General features: G+C 38.5%; 1 protein-coding gene across 5 annotated transcripts in view; it reads right to left on the bottom strand.

The window, feature by feature from the left end:
• Positions 1–14,903, bottom strand: part of ranbp3a (RAN binding protein 3a) — a 1,280,039-nt gene that overhangs the window by 1,067,423 nt on the left and 197,713 nt on the right. The gene's annotated exons all lie outside the window — the stretch shown is intronic.

Genomic DNA, 14,903 nt, shown 5'->3' with positions numbered 1-14,903 from the left:
GTAGAGTCATTTTGGGGGGGTGGAGGGTTATGATGTTTGATAAAAGAGGGCAAATAAGTTTTTACAAAACAATTAAGTGCATTAACAATTTGTTTTTAACATCATATGCTAACCGACTGAAAATAGGAACTGTTGCACACTAATATATTTTTAATTTTATTACATTTCTATTTAATAACACAATTATATTTTCTTACGTTTTCACGATTTTATCCTTTTACTGCTAAATCATAGCAATTAAGGTCTTAAAGTGTTTCTAAGGACTTGACACATGCATTTAACATTAGATCTTTACTCTTTTAGAAAAAAGAATCTTCTTATTTGTTGAACATTTTAGATTTATAACTATTTACAGTGAACCCCCAGATCCACCCATATAGAAAATAAATAAGGGGAATTGTATGAAACATACCACAGAGAGTAGGTTATAAAGTAAAAGGTACAATTGGTAACCTTCAGTAAGATATACACTTATACACAGCAGAGTTAATGCTGAATTTCTTTGTACTTTTTGTCTTCAGGTCATGTTTAAACATTTGTTTGAATGATTTGCATCCTATAAAATGCAGATGGCATATTTTTGACCTCAGTTAACTTGAGTTGATGTGTTTGTTTTCACTCTCTGTGTGTTTTCAGGTTTCTGGGGTTTAATTGTTGGTCTTTGATCTGGAATGCAGCCCCTCCTGGGGTGATTAGACTTATCAGTATCTCTCTCTCACTGACATACAGTCTAAATTATTCGCCCCCCTGTGATTGTTTTTTTTTCTTTTTCTTTTTTACATATATCCCAAATGATGTTTAACAGAGCAAGGCATTTTTCACAGTATTTCTTGTGTTTTTTTCTTCTGGAGAAAGTCAAATTTGTTTTATTTTGGCTTGAATAAAAGCAGTTTTTAATTTTTTTTTTATCGTTTTAAGGGCAATATTAAGCAAAAATTCATGTTGATTGGTTACAGAACAAATCATTGATATACAATGATCTACCTAATCACCCTAAAGGCTGATTTATACCTCTGCGTTGAGTGATCGGCGTGACCCACGCCACCTGCCCTGCGCATAGTTGTGCATTTATACTTCTGTGTGCTGTTTGTGTTGCTCTGCAATAACACTTCCGAAAGGCTAGCTGGCAGTCATTTTCAAATGTTCCTCTGTGTCGTGTCTCGTATTTTGTTTTTTCTAAATGCTACAAGTAGCTAAAACTTGCTTGTTCAGAGGTGGGAACAGGCAGACGTGCAACAACTTTAATCATAAGGTAAACACAAAACAAAAGTTTCCATATGGAGCGTCTTCACAGGACTCGCCACTTGGAAACACTCGCTCCATCGGGCTGCAACTCTCAGCACCGCCCATGCTCATCACTGGTACCAAGCTGACCAACCACAGAGCTTGCCCAATGTGTTGTTGCAACATGTAGTTACATTTTTTGAGAGATGCACATCGGCGTCTACCATGGCGAGGGCTATGTGACCGCACGAAGGCTGCGCCCGACCATATGCATGAGCTTGACGCAGAAGTATAAATCAGCCTTAACTTGCCTAATTCTCTTAGTTAAGCCTTTAAAAGTCACTTTAAGCTGAATACTAGTGTTTTAAATAATACCTAGTAAAATATTATGTGCTGTCATCATAGCAAAGAGAAAATAAATCAGTTATTAGAAATGAGTTATTAAAACTATTACGATTTAAAATTTGTTGCAAAACTCGTATTTCCGTTAAAAAATATATTCCGGAAAAATATACAGGGGGCGAAAAATTCAGAAGGGCTAACAATTCTCACTTAAACTGTACTGTATATAAGCCTATGTGGAGTCTTTCCTTTAAAAGAACATGACATTTTTTTCTGCCCTTAATTCTTTTGTTTTATCATCTGTATTATAACCAACAATTGAATGAATATCAGAGCTTTCAGGAAAAAGCTTGATTTCACCAAAGCTGTGGCCTTATGACATTAATAGACTGTCTGAGCTCTTGGTTTCAGGTGTTGAGGAATGTGGGCTTAAAAATTAACCATTTCAAAGGCGTAAACCTATTTGACAGCAACACGCACAGAACTCAACCTCTATTAGCGTCACGGTGCTTTCTGACCCATGCGAGAGGTCTGCCTCCTGACGTTGCAGAACCTTTGACCTTAACAGAGAGAAGCGTCAGACACTGACCAGCACACCACAGCGGGCCGTGCAAGAACATCTGCTAGGGCCACAGCGGATCACGGCAGGGCCAAGAATCAACATTCTCCACCCTGAGAAAAACAGAGGAAGCTGCCCTCATTTGGTGGGAAAGTCACACTTGAGCAATTGTCATTCAAATGAGTTGACCTCAGTATTGATTACAAGGTTTTTAAAGATGTCTCACACCAACTAAATATTTAGTCAAGTGTTCTTCTAAACAAAGGAGCACTAAACAAAAAAAAATACAACATTGCACATGAATTTGCTCGTATTACATCTATAAAAATATATCAGCTCTAGTACAAATACTAGTGCAAATTGGTTTCAAATATATAAAATGTCACATTTCTGTCGCTGTTCTTTTATAGTTGATTCTTCAAAACTAATATTACGATTTTCATTTTTAACAATGAATCACATTTGATCCAATGCAACTTCTCATACACTGTAAAAAAAAAATCTAATTTTACAATAGCTGGGGTGACGGAAATAAAAACCATAAAATAACACCTGTTAAATTACAGAAATGTACCGTAAAATAACAAATTTTAAATTACTGAAATTTAATTTAATTTTCTGGTAAATTTCTGTAATTTTCATTCATTTTCTTGTCGGCTTAGTCCCTTTATTAATCCGGGGTCGCCACAGTGGAATGAACCGCCAACTTATCCAGCAAGTTTTTACGCAGCGGATGCCCTTTCAGCCATAAAACCATCTCTGGGAAACATCCACACATACATACACACACAATTTACCCAAACCAATTCACCTGTACAGCATGTCTTTGAACTGTGGGGGAAACCGGAGCACCCGGAGGAAACCCACGCGAACGCAGGGAGAACATGCAAACTCCACACAGAATCGGCAGCTGAGCCGAGGCTCGAACCAGCGACCTTCTTACTGTGAGGCGACAGCACTACCTACTTCGCCTATTTCTGTAATTTAACGGCTGGTATTTTACGGGTTTTTTTCTGGCTCCCCAGCAGCCAGAAATAAACCGTCAAATTACGTTGTTTTTTTTACAGTGTAAAAGAAATTTAATATTTATAAAGTTATTTGCAAAAATAAATATTATAAAACATTTAGCTAGTTTTCTGCAACTTTCACATGGTCGCTGTTGCAAAGTAGTTTGAAGTTTGTAGAATGGGAAGAAGAAGACAGGGTGGCGATATAAGATATGTAATAGCTTTAATATTATAACTTCCCAGGTAGCAAAGAATTCTGGCCCAGATTTGGCATAAATCTGGCACAGCAGGCATTCATCCGGCACTGGCATACAGCATGTGGGCTAAACATGACCCGGATTTGACAGAGGTGGCACCGTTTTTAAGGCTGCACACAATACTTGAGCCAGATATCAAATGTATTATTTGGCCCAGATGCTAACAATGGATATGTGGGCCAAGCAAGTTTGGCCTATTTTCACCCACATTTAAAATAAATTTTTATTATTTTTAAATAAAGGAAAAAAAATCTACCAATCAGGTCGATTCGAGAAAAAGCACACTCAGCGCACCTAAAAGGCAAGGCTTTATGGGTTTATCAATTTCATTGCTGTCGTGACACACCAACATATCTGGCCCAGTTCAGGCCGAGTTATGGGTTATTAAATTGGCTGAGACGTGGCCCAGATATGGTCCATTCTGGCCCTTGTCTGGAAGCCAGATTTGGTCCAGTCATGTACCGTAATTCACTGTGGCATGTGGGCCAAGCAACAGCTGGTTGATGTGGGCCAGAGATTGGCCAGAGATATTTTGCTATGTGGTTTAGTACACGACAACACTGTAGCTCTGTGTGTGTGTGAGTGCATGCGCTTTCTCCTTTCTCTCAGCTTGCGAAATTATGTCGTACACCACTGCGAAAAGTGGCGGGATTATACAAGACGATTTGACATTCAAATAAGTGAGCGATTGGTCCATATTTTAAATTTCTGGTCATGTTTTGATCTCACGCAGTCAAGTGATCCGGTCAGAGTTCACCAAGCTTGAACTTTGCAATGCAGCAAACTGCAAAACTTGTCACATAAGCTTGAGTTTCCGGTCTGACGCATTCAAGTCTATGGGGAGAAAAGTGCAGTGTGACCGCAGCTTAAGAAAGGTCTCTCTCTGGCCCAACCATTAGAACAAACATGTGTTATTTATATATTTATTATTTCTGATTGGCCCGCTGACTAGTTGCCGGGCTCCGAGCATGCTCTCCCCCCTCATTGGTCGTTCGATCATGCCTACCTCTCCACAGTCACCCACTGAAGCTAAGCAGAGCTACACTCAGTCACTACCTGGATTGGTGACCACATAGGAAAGCTATGTTGCTGCCGGAAGTGGTGTTGGTGAGACCAGCAGGGGGCGCTCAACCTGCAGTCTGTGTGGGTCCTAACACCCCGGTATTTTGATGGGGACTCTACCCTACTCTATGGTACAAGTCTGCGAAAAGTTTAAAAAATCATCCAGGAATCGCTGTCTGTTGGAGAGGGGTCTGGCTGCAGACCTGTAGCAGTGCAATCTGGGCTGAACCCAATGCTTTTTAATGGGCTCACCTAACCCCACCCCTAACCCTATCCGTCACAGTGACGTCACTAGCTCCATTTGAGTACAATGTGTCTGACATTGCATCGCTGAATGATGCAGTCTCAGCTTACATCAAAAAGGCTGCATCCAGATACTATTGGTCTGTTGTGTGACATCGGAAATGGGGCGGGTGGCTAAGTGGGGTTGTAGAGATGCGCAGCAAGCTATTGGCCCGACAGTGCAAATGCGTTGTGATTTTGGCCTCACTTCTCAAGCTCCCAGGCTTTTGGCCCAGCCAAAGCCCTGGCTTGCACTGGTCCAACAGTGGAAATGTGGCTAGTAGTTTTTCTGATGAGATTTTAAATCGAGGTCCTGACTCTCTGTAGTTGTTAAAAATCCCAGGATGTCATTGAAATAGAGCAGGTGTTTAACCTAGTGTCCTGACATTTCATCCTACCCATCAGATTATGCTACCAACACTGTATTTGAATGGTTCTGAGGTTAGGGTTGGGATTAGGGCGATATTACAGCTTCATATCACACTGCTCCACATTAAAATTTACACTGGTAGCAAAATCTAAAGGGTAGCATATTGCGTCCTCAAAATGTGCTACCTACTTTTTGAATTGGAGGTAGGACAATCTGACAAGGCAGGGCAAATCCACCGAACATCAGCCTCCTAATCATACCCATATCATAATTGGCTTTATCATTCTGTCTCCTCTCCACCAATCAGCTGGTGTGTGGTGTGGGGTCTGGCGCAATATAGCTGCCATTGCGTCATCCCAGTGGATACTGCACACTGGTAATGGATGAGGAGATCCCCCCCCCAAAAAAAACGTGTAAAGCACGGTATATGGAATACAAATTTACGGAATATGTATCTGTAATTAATAGTACACTCAGTTTTAAAAATGAAACACTTTATATGTAAACATTTAAAAATGGATTTCCAATACGTTCTAGTACAATTTGCGCTCGGCTTAGTCTGATACAATTCAAAGTCTTTCATAGAGTCCATTTCTCAAAAACCAGGCTATCTGGAATTTTTCCCAATATCGATGACAGATGTGACAGATGTCATGCACCAAGTTGTAATTTGAGTCATATGTTCTTTATGTGCCCTCTATTACAGAAATATTGGATTAATTATTTTACAATTATGTCCAAGGTGTTGCAGGTAAATATAAACCCATCCCCTGATGTTGCCATTTTTGGGGTTCCAAAGATTTGGTCCCAATTCAATTATAAACAACTTGATGTTTTGGCCTTTACCTCACTAATCGCCAGGCGTCGTATACTACTTCACTGGAAATCAAATAAGCCTCCAACCACATCCCAATGGCTTGTAGATACCATGCATTTTCTTAAGTTGGAAAAGGTTAGATGCTCTGGGAAAACTAATTTCTTTAAAAAGTGGCAATGTTTTATAACTTACTTTAACTCTCTTAAGGTATTGCCTTCCATTTAATGGATGCACTCTCCTGATTCCCTCCCTTTTTAATTTATTTCGTATTAATTAAATTTTTTTTGTTTGTTTTATCTAATACCATTGTATGCTGTTAAATTGTAAATATTTACTTTTAACATTGACAATGTATCTGAACATTTGATTGTGATATTTGGTTGTAATTTTCTGTACACTTAATACTCATGTTTTCATTTTTCTTTTCCTCCTTTATTATTATCATTATTATTATTATTATTAATATTTCTCTTTTTTATTTTATATATATATATATATATATATATATATATATATATATATATATATATATATATACACATACACACACACACACACACACACACACACACACACATATATATATATATATATATATATATATATATATATATATGTATGTATATATATATATATATATATATATATATATATATATATATATATATATATATATATGTATATATTTTTATATATATGTATATGTATATATTTATATATATGTGTATATATATATATATATATATATATATATATATATATTTATATTTATATATTTTTTTTTGTCTCTTTTGTAAAAAAAAGAAAAAGATAACGATATGTAACTATCTGTACTGATGTAGTGTTTGTTTTTTCACAATAAACAACTTAAACATAAAAATGGATTTCCAAAATGGTATTTTATTTTATGTAAACTACAATTTTCTTACTTTCTGTCATTTTCTAGATGTAAATGAACAAGAATTTTAGTTTTTCCTAATTCTTTGTTGTTTTGTATATGCATCACAGTACCAAAAACTACTCGTACTAAAGACACTCCATTTTTATTTTACAGCTGAAACCGGGAAAACAGGATGGATAAACAAGAAGAGAAGTTTAAAAAGGGTCAACTGGGGTTATTCTATGGGCTCTAATACGCTCAATGAAGACATCTTATTAGGTAAAGGGATTACAAGCCGGCTCCCTTCACTGGAGCTCCATGCTGCCTGCTTTCACCTCTAAGGTTCTTACTCTCTTAATCCGCCTCTTACCAGAAAAGAGAGTTACGGTTTTACGGGAGGTCAGTGTTTGTGTGTGGCACAGTGCATGTGGGTCAGTTAGAGCTGTGTGTGGAAACCCTAATGTTTGCAGTGTTGGACGTATGTGTTATTTGAAGATTTAGTTCACCCAAACCCTGTCATTATTCAAAAATCTCAGAGGATTGTGTCCATATGCAGACTGTATTTGCTGACAGACTGTAAACAGACTGAAATATAAGCTATTATTGTTTTTTGGTATGTTCCCTGGTTTTATATATGTAATTGTCACTCTGGACCACAGTCTTTTGCTGAACAGGTATATTTTTTATTTTATAAATACATTTTATGCATACATGTTTCTTCTATACCAAAAATCATAAGAATCATGACGATATTTTGTAAATTTCATACACTCTCAGAAATATAGGTATGCAAGCTGCCACTGTGGTGGTACCTTTTTGAAAGGTACAAATTTGTAAGGCCAAAAAACATTCACCACCCTCACAGTCGTCATGAAGGGTAATATAAGCTATATACACCAAAACCATCATTTTTACCAGAGTATAAACGTGTTTTTATCAGCTGTAAAGTTGGCCAAATTACCATTGCAGTCAGTAAACATCTGGGGCCTCATGTACGAAGACTTGCGTGGAAATCTTACTAAAACATTGCGTACGCACAAAGCTCTAAATGTGCGTACGCAGAAAAAATTTCAGATGTATGAAACACTGCGTACGCCGAATCTCACGCATATTCTTTTGTACATCTGAATGAACGTGAAACTGAGCGCAACATGCACGAGCACAAAACCCCTCCCGGCCTCCTCCCCCGTATGAATATGCTAATGACTATGCTAATGGCAAAACCCAACAAAAAAGCAATGGAAAAAGCAAGCAAAAAGAGAAACTTTGAACAGAATGGGAATTGGAGGTGCTGCTTTCGGAGGTAGACCGGAGAAAAGCGGTGTTATTTGCAAGTTTGTTCTCCGGAATTAACAACAAAAGAAAAAAATAGAGTGGGAGAGTTTAGCTGATGCGGTTAACACAGTTGGGTCTGAACATCGCACTGAGTGCATTAAAAAAAGAAATAGTGTGGTTTATAATCTGTAAAATGTGGCAGGACGCTTACCAGACTCAGTGGCGCTACTCGTAAGACGCATGTGATCATGAATTGACACGTTCAAGCATGAACTCGGCTCGAATCCAGCGTCTGATGAACTCTTACTTGTTTTTTCCCCCGCTACATATCAGATTTTGCCTACTATTTATCACGAGAAAGACAAGTAGGAATCATTAATAAGTTCATATCAATAAGCATCATATTTTATTTGCACATTTATTGAATGGAAATGTTTCTGATTCACGTATGCAAATTCATCTTCAGATAGTGTCTTTATAGCAATGTGCGTGCAGTAGATAGCTCAGATTACATTGGGAAAACAGGTGACTGCTGCAAATTGTGCTTTAATGTTTAGCTGGTCAACTGTATGGTATGGAAACCTTATATACCTGCTGAACCCGTCTCATACAGCTGCCATTGCAAGGCTCAGACACTTTGTAGAGAGGAATTTAACACAACTGCCTCTAGGAGTCGCCAATGGAAATAAAACAGACACGCACAAAAAATGTGCGTACGCCTGCCAGAAAGCTGCCGTGAAGCTGCGCACATTCCCACGTTCAGTTCATTGTTAGTAAATCCAAATGTGAGCGATTCTGAGCGTGAAACCTGGCGTACGCAAAGTTTTTGTGCGTACGCAGCGTTGATACATGAGGCCCCTGGAGATTTGGAGCCAGCCCCCATAGGCGAGTCGATGAATTGCAGTTTCAGGTACTTCCGTATTAGATTCACGAGGGAGAGCGGGAGGTTGCCACTTGATTATTCACAGTGCAACTTTAAATTACAGTAACATACCGCATGTACTGTCCTACATTAAAATCCAGGTCATATTGCAGTTAAAAACTGTGTAATTTACAAAAATCATTAGCAGTGTGCCATATATTGTCCTATCATATGAAACCAAACAATAATTCAACTGATTTATTCAGATTTTAGAGGATGTATAAATCTCAATTAAAAAAATTAATGGACACTCATGACTGGTTTTGTTGTCCAGGGTCACAATTACTAGAAGTTTTGACTTTTTGTTAAATATCTCTATTTTGCTTCCAGCACAGAGCTACACAGCCGTGTAAAATGACATGTTTTCATAGACTTTAACAGTCTGTAAAGGAAGAGAAAGAAAAGAAGACACCAGAAAAATCATGTTCAGTCGTTTGATCAGGGTCAAACCTCTTTTTTAATCTGAATAGCAGCATGTTTTTAAGCCAAGTGGTGAGTGTTAGAGGTTAAGAGTGAAGAAAGGGAGGGCCGGAGGAAAACAGAAACAGACTATGTGAGGAAAAAGAGAGCATTGACGTTTGTGAGAAAAAGAGCATCGGCCAGCCACAATCCGCTCATGCTGTTCAGGGGGAAGCGTATTTAAATGTGACATGATGTTTGAGGTAAATGAGGTGACCTTAACCCTGTGGGTCAGAGCCTGCTGTGTGTGCGTGTGTGCTTTTTTTGAAGCAGGGGCGGGGTCCTAATAACCCATCCCCCCCGGCTGTGATTGACAGCTCCTGTTTTTGTGAGTTTTTTCCCAGGGATCGGAACATCCCAAAGCTCTTAAAACACTTTACATGACACAGATGCTGCTGGATTTGAATTGACGTCCAATTCATGCCTCCCTCTTCCATGCCATAGATTATCCTATTTAAATTCCCTGCTTTGGCTGCTTTGTACAATGTCTGCGTGTTTGTAGTTATGGAAAAGTAATATATAAAAAACATGTCACTTTCAAATGTGGAACACAATAGGATATTGTAGTTTCTTTTATTCATTAAATTAGCTAAACCTTTTTTTTTTTTAATCAAACAAATAAGACTTTCTCAGGAAAAAAAATTGAAATAAGGTAAAAAAAAATTCAAGGAATCTACCAGATAACTTAATAACTGGAACATAACAACAATAATTGGGAGGTGTCTGTAAGAGTTCTTTCATTTTGATCAAACCAAACCCAAATATTCTTTACCCAAATATTATGTTTTTTTTAAACACTGTTTAACTCATAAAATATAATAATAATAATCATTTTTTACATTTATACAGTGCTTTTCTAGACACTCAAAGCGCTTTACAGATTGGGGGAATCTCCTCATCCACCACCAGTGTGCAGCATCCACCTTAGGGTAATTAGGCAAGTTATTGTATAATAATGGTTTGTTCTGTAGACTATCAAAATAAATATATAGCTTAAAGGGGCTAATAATATTGACCTAAAAATGTGTTTCTAAAAATTAAAAACTGCTTTTATTCTAGCTGAAATAAAACAAATAAGACTTTCTCCATAAGGAAAAATATTATCAGACATACTGTGAAAATTTCCTTGCTCTGTTAAACATTATTTGGGAAATATTTTTAAAAAAGGAAAAAAAATCAAAGAGGGCGAATAATTCTGACTTCAACTGAATGTGTAAAAATGTCAATCATGCTCTTGGCGAATTTAAAAATATTAATGATCTATATATTGCCCCTTGATGACTTGAGGGCTGGATCTAGGTCTCGAGAGGTCTAGTTTTGATCTTGACTGCACCTCTGGTTTTGGTTGAGTGTTTGGTAAGCATTTATTTACTGATTCATGTTTGTAGTCACACCTTAGGTCCTTCCTTCAAGTCAATAAGACTGAAATTGTCAGTGTGAGTGCTACGAAATTTCCTCATGGTTGTAAAAGAAACAAGGTTTTCACAACTCACTATGACATGGGAGACTATGTGTTTTATGTGGGGGATGAAAAGAATGGGAAAACAATGAAAAAAGCAGTATTCATGAGAAAATGCTAATTTAATAATTTTTGTTTTAAGTTACATGGTAATACAAATGAAGTGTATGAAAGTGTGAAATGCTTACCTGAAAGATTTGTTTATGTCTAGACTTACCTTATACTTACCTTCAATATAGTTTAATCCAAACTGGGCGGAGTCACTCACTATAAATAGAGTGACGTGTGCTCAGTTCAGTGTAGGAGTCGTAGGAGATAGAAGGTGTGAGTAGTGGCGAATGGTTGGTTTGAAAATTCTGGATAGCAAATATCTTGTATATAATTATTTTGTTACTTTATTGTCTTTGTTTGTTTTGTAGTTTGTTTATTTTTTGTATATATATATATATATATATATATATATATATATATATTTTTTTTTTTTTTTAATTTATTTATTTATTTTTGTCTACTTTATTTTTGGGATTTTTTGGATAGGACACTCTTGCACTGTAAATAAACGCACCTTGCACCATAATGCTACGTCGGCTGAGCCATCTTTTTTTTTTCTTTTTTTTTCTTCACACACCCTAAAAACACCTCTGTGTGACAGTGTCCGATCACTTATCAGGTAGAGCACAGAGGTATCAAACACATGGGCTGTGTCTGAAATCACAGACATTAATAACAGTATGCGAGCTGAGTAATATGTTCGAATTCATAGTATTAAAAAAAAAAACTGTATGTAAGAAGAACCCGGACCAACTACTTCCGGCGAGATTCTGAAGTGAGCATCCCATGGGCTCTATGCTATCCCATGATGCACTGTGAGAGAATTCACAAATAAGAGTGAAGCGATGCAACTGCCCTACTGAAAAAAACAGCTTAAACCAGCCTATGCTGGTTGGCTGGTTTTAGCTGGTCGACCAGGCTGGTTTTAGAGAGGTTTTGGCTATTTCCAGGCTGGTTTCCAGCCATTTACAGCCTGGTCTTAGCTGGTCAGGCTGGGAGCCTAGCCAAAACCAGCTATGACACTTCTATGACGAGGTTTTAGCTGGTCATTTTCCAGCCTTACCAGCTAAGATCCGGTCGGAAATGGCTGGAAACCAGCCTGGAAATGGCCAAAACCCCTCTAAAACCAGCCTAGCCTGGTTTAAGCTAGATTTGTCAGCTGGGTGGTGTCAATTCCTCATACTATATAGAACAGGGGTGTCCAAACTCAGAACTGGAGGGTTGGTGTCCTGCATAGTTTAGCTCCAACTTGCTTTAACACACCTGCCAGGAAGATTCTAGTATATCTAGTAAGAGCTTGATTAGCTGCTTCAGGTGTGTTTGATTAGGGTTAAAGCTAAACTCTCCAGGACACCAGCCCTCAAGGACCGAGTTTGGACACCCCTGATATGGAACATACTTTTCTTATGATCATGTTGTAAATTCAAATTCAAATGTAGTACCTACTCGAGTAGTAGGCGATTTTGAACGCAGCCATAATCTTTATTTTCATCCAAATGATCACTAAAACTGGGATCTTCAGCAGCAGGCGTGTTTAACGTGACCCCGTGACCCCCTTTATTCAGCAGCTTCTGCAGCAGAGAGCAAATCCTTTAACCCCGGGGGTGTGACACTCAACCTTTGCCACAGCTGCAGTCAGCTGGCCCGGGCGGCACTGAAAGACGGGGATCAGTGAAAAGAGAAGACAAACGTGCGAGTCAGGCTCATCTGACCTCTCACTCTCTATTGTTTGTCCCTCCCTTCCCCCTGTTTCTACTGTGAGAGCGATCGCGAGGCCAAATCTTCACAGCAAGAGTGATCCGTGCTGGGAAATACACACCACCTCTGGCACACACTGACCCATTTTCTGCGATCCCTGTTTTTCCCAGACTCGCAAGCAAAAAACAAATGCAGAGTGAAAATGATTATGCAGCCGCTTTGATGGGTTAGAGGGAAAGGTCTCAGACATGAGGGTGTCAGAGCGGCAGCGTTTATAAAGTGATCTCTGTCAGCAATTGTGAACGGTGTTAGACGAACAATGGCGACATAATATGCATACACCTATTGTTGATGTTACACCTGACCTCGAACTGCAAACTATCAGTTCACAGTAGTTTTTATATTGTCTGTTTCTTTAAAAAGACCTTAAAATGCTTGTAGTAGTACACCTAAAGAAATAACAATCACTCTAGATTTGTTTTAATGATGTACACTTGATAATTGAGAGCTAAGGGTGCACTCGCACTACGCTATCCGAACCATGCTCGGGCACGTTTCCCAGTTTGTTTGACAAGTGCTCAGAATTGGGCCCAGGCACAGTGCAGGTGGCCGGCCCTGGCCTAGTTGTAAGAGGTGTGCCAGATCGCAGTTCGGTTGGGCTTCGGCACGGTACGCTTGTAGTGTGAAAGCAAATCGCTCCGGAGTCCGAAACTGAAGACGTGACGTCACTTTTAAGTCACTGTTGTATGTGGATTTATTAATTATATACTTACATTTTAATGAACATCAACTGTCATGGTTTATTACAGAAGCAAACCATTCAACTGTACCTTTAGTAAACCTCCTAATACCTGCAGCCCCAGTATCACTTTTACATACCTGTTAACCCTCCCGTTTACAGTTCTATCCCGCTATCATCCTGTAAAGAAATATTACCCATATTTCTCCTGTATTTTCAGTGTTTCTCTGAAGGGTGGCAAGAAACATAAAGGACCAAGCCTCCCTATACGCAATCCATACCACCGAACCACCAGGGGCCGCCCCTTGCTCTTAAATGTGAGACTGTTCTGTGCTTTCGCTTTATTATAGGCATGAAAACACTTTTAAATGAATATAACAATGGCGCGATTCCCCTTCCTTTTCATTACAGGTGCCATCACCCCCCGTGCAATCCTCAAAAGAGTCATATAGCGGTGCGTGACTGTCAGACCAGCCTGATCTCACGAGAAAATGTAAGTATTTTAAATTTTGCCAGTTTAGTGGCTAATTCAGTCGTACGAAATTGTACGATTTTAAAAAGGAGTGGCACCTGACCCCACCCCTAAACCTAACCGTAATTGGGTGATGAGCAAATCGTACTACAATGTACGAATTAGATTGTACGCATTCATACGAATTAGCCACTAAATGAAAAAGTTACGAATTGCCATGAGATTGTGTTAGTCAGACGCACTCCATAGTGATAAATAGACGCTGTTTCCCAAACGGATTCTGTACACACGATTTGAAGCAGAGCGAAAGTCTGGCTTTTGGGTGCGTGTTTAAACAGACATATACGCATAATTAATAATATTAACATCTTAAGATGTTGATATTGGTGGGGGGGTTTTCAAACACAACTAATTTAGTCTTCGATGAGCATAAAAAGTCAGGAAAGCAGTCGAATGCCTTCATTATAATGTTAGATGTGTGCATTTTTAAAGGGACAGGTGTTAATGTAATCAAACAAAAAAAAATCTAAATAAATAAGAGATTCATTCGCTGCTCTTTAATCTGAATGTGTTATACAGTGAAGAAATGGCTAATGAGATTTGATAACTTGATTCTATTTCATCATAACAGCAATTAATTTTAATAAGCTGAACTGTTTGCTAATGTATTTGCTGCTAATGTACAGTATATATTTATTTTTTCTTTTGTAAATAATAATAATAAAAGATATCACTGACCATTTAACTGTTTATTTACAATGAAACAGCTCCAAATGAACATATTTACCCCTACTGGGCAAACTGGTAACAACAAACAAGCCGTCAACATGGAAGTAAGCGGTCAGCGGTGTATCGCTAAAAGGAACAGAAGCTGTCGGCGACGTCATACTGCCTTGTAGCCTTTGTTTTAAAGATGTAATGCAGCCATACGTACCTCAACGTCAACGGTTCAAATTCACTTTGAATGGGTGACGTCAGGCGTTGCCGAACTGCATTGTGGATCCGTTGGCGCCGCTTCACAGGCGTTG

Source organism: Danio rerio, chromosome 11, assembly GCF_052040795.2.
Source record: "Danio rerio strain M-AB ecotype USA chromosome 11, GRCz13ab, whole genome shotgun sequence".
Taxonomy (NCBI): domain Eukaryota; kingdom Metazoa; phylum Chordata; class Actinopteri; order Cypriniformes; family Danionidae; genus Danio; species Danio rerio.
The sequence above is the reverse complement of the archived record's forward strand: the minus strand, read 5'-3'. Positions and strand labels throughout refer to the sequence as shown.